We start from the raw sequence: 1,735 nt of genomic DNA, 5'->3' as shown, positions 1-1,735 counted from the left end.
TTGACTTGCTGAGTCAATATTTTATTCTGGGCCAATATGGCATTCAGAGTATCAACTTCAAGAACTCCCTTCTTCATAGGCGTCCCATTACTCACAGGATTCCTCTCAGAAGTGTACATGAACTGGTTATTAGCAACCATGTCAATGAGTTCTTGAGCTTCTGCAGGCGTTTTCTTTAGGTGAATGGATCCAATTGCAGAAGTATCCAATGACATCTTTGATAGCTCAGATAAACCATTATAGAATATATCCAGGATGGTCCATTCTAAAAGCATGTCAGAAGGACACTTTTTGGTCAGCTGCTTGTATCTTTCCCAAGCTTCATAGAGGGATTCACCTTCTTTCTGTCTGAAGGTTTGAACATCAGCTCTAAGCTTGCTCAGCTTTTGAAGAGGAAAGAACTTGGCTAAGAAAGCCGTGACCAGCTTATCCCAAGAGTTCAGGCTGTCTTTGGGTTGAGAGTCCAACCATATTCTAGCTCTGTCTCTTACAGCAAAAGGGAAAAGCATGAGCCTGTAGACTTCAGGATCTACTCCATTAGTCTTAACAGTATCACAGATCTGCAAGAATTCAGTTAAGAACTGAAAAGGATCTTTAGATGGAAGTCCATGAAACTTGCAGTTCTGCTGCATCAGAGAAACTAGCTGAGGTTTCAGCTCAAAATTGTTTACTCCAATGGTGGGAATAGAGATGCTTCTTCCATGTAAATTGGAATTAGGTGCAGTAAAGTCACCAAGCATCCTCCTTGCATTACTGTTGTTGGGTTCAGCTGCCATCTCCTTTACCTGTTTGAAATTTTCAATAAGGTTGTCTCTAGATTGTTGTATTTTAGCTTCTCTTAGTTTTCTCTTCAGAGTCCTTTCAGGTTCTGGGTCAGCTTCAACAAGAATGTTTTTTTCTTTGTTCCTGCTCATAAAAAAAGAGAAGAGAACAAGAAAAGAAGAGGAATCCTCTATGTCACAGTAAAGAGGTTCCTTATTGTTAGTAGAAGAAGAAAAGGAATAAGGGTGAAGAAGAATGAAGAATCCAAACACAAGGGTAAGGATAGGAGCAGTGATGTGAGATGAAGAGAAGTGTTAGTGGATGAATAAATAAATAGAATAAGATGAGAGAGGGAGAGGATTTTCGAAAATAATTTTTGAAAAAGAGTTAGTGATTTTTGAAAATAGTTTTTGAAAAAGGTTAGTAATTTTCGAAAATAAATTTTGAAAAGGGTTAGTAGTTTTTTGAAAATTCAAATAAAAATAAAATAATTAGTTTAATTAAAAATAAATTTTGAAAAAGAGGGAGATATTTTCGAAAATTAGAGAGAGAGAGTTAGTTAGGTGGTTTTGAAAAAGATAAGAAACAAACAAAAAGTTAGTTAGTTAGTTGGAACAAATTTTGAAAATTAATTTTGAGAAGATAAGAAGATAAGAAGTTAGAAAAGATATTTTTGAAAAGATATGATAGAAATTAGTTTTTGAAAAAGATTTGATTTTTAAAATCTCAATTAATGACTTGATTCACAAGAAATCACAAGATATGATTCTAGAACTTAAAGTTTGAATCTTTCTTAACAAGTAAGTAACAAACTTGAAATTTTTGAATCAAAACATTAATTGGTGATGTTATTTTCGAAAATTATGTGATAAAGATAAGAAAAAGATTTTTGAAAAATATTTTTATAATTTTTGAAAATAACTAAGAAAAATGAAAAAGATTTGATTTTTGAAAAAGATTTTGAAAAAGATAA

At 32.8% G+C, this 1,735-nt stretch overlaps 1 non-coding gene across 1 annotated transcript; it reads left to right on the top strand.

Moving 5' to 3' along the window:
• The first annotated feature begins 269 nt into the window (after window positions 1–269).
• On the top strand, window positions 270–377 carry LOC112773919 (small nucleolar RNA R71). The gene has a single exon (XR_003188441.1). It is a non-coding gene; the product is annotated as a small nucleolar RNA R71 (small nucleolar RNA).
• The last annotated feature ends 1,358 nt before the right edge of the window (window positions 378–1,735 follow it).

The sequence above is a fragment of the Arachis hypogaea genome, chromosome 18, assembly GCF_003086295.3.
Source record: "Arachis hypogaea cultivar Tifrunner chromosome 18, arahy.Tifrunner.gnm2.J5K5, whole genome shotgun sequence".
Taxonomy (NCBI): Eukaryota; Viridiplantae; Streptophyta; class Magnoliopsida; order Fabales; family Fabaceae; genus Arachis; species Arachis hypogaea.
Note: the sequence above shows the minus strand (reverse complement) of the source record. Positions and strands in the feature narration are given on the sequence as shown.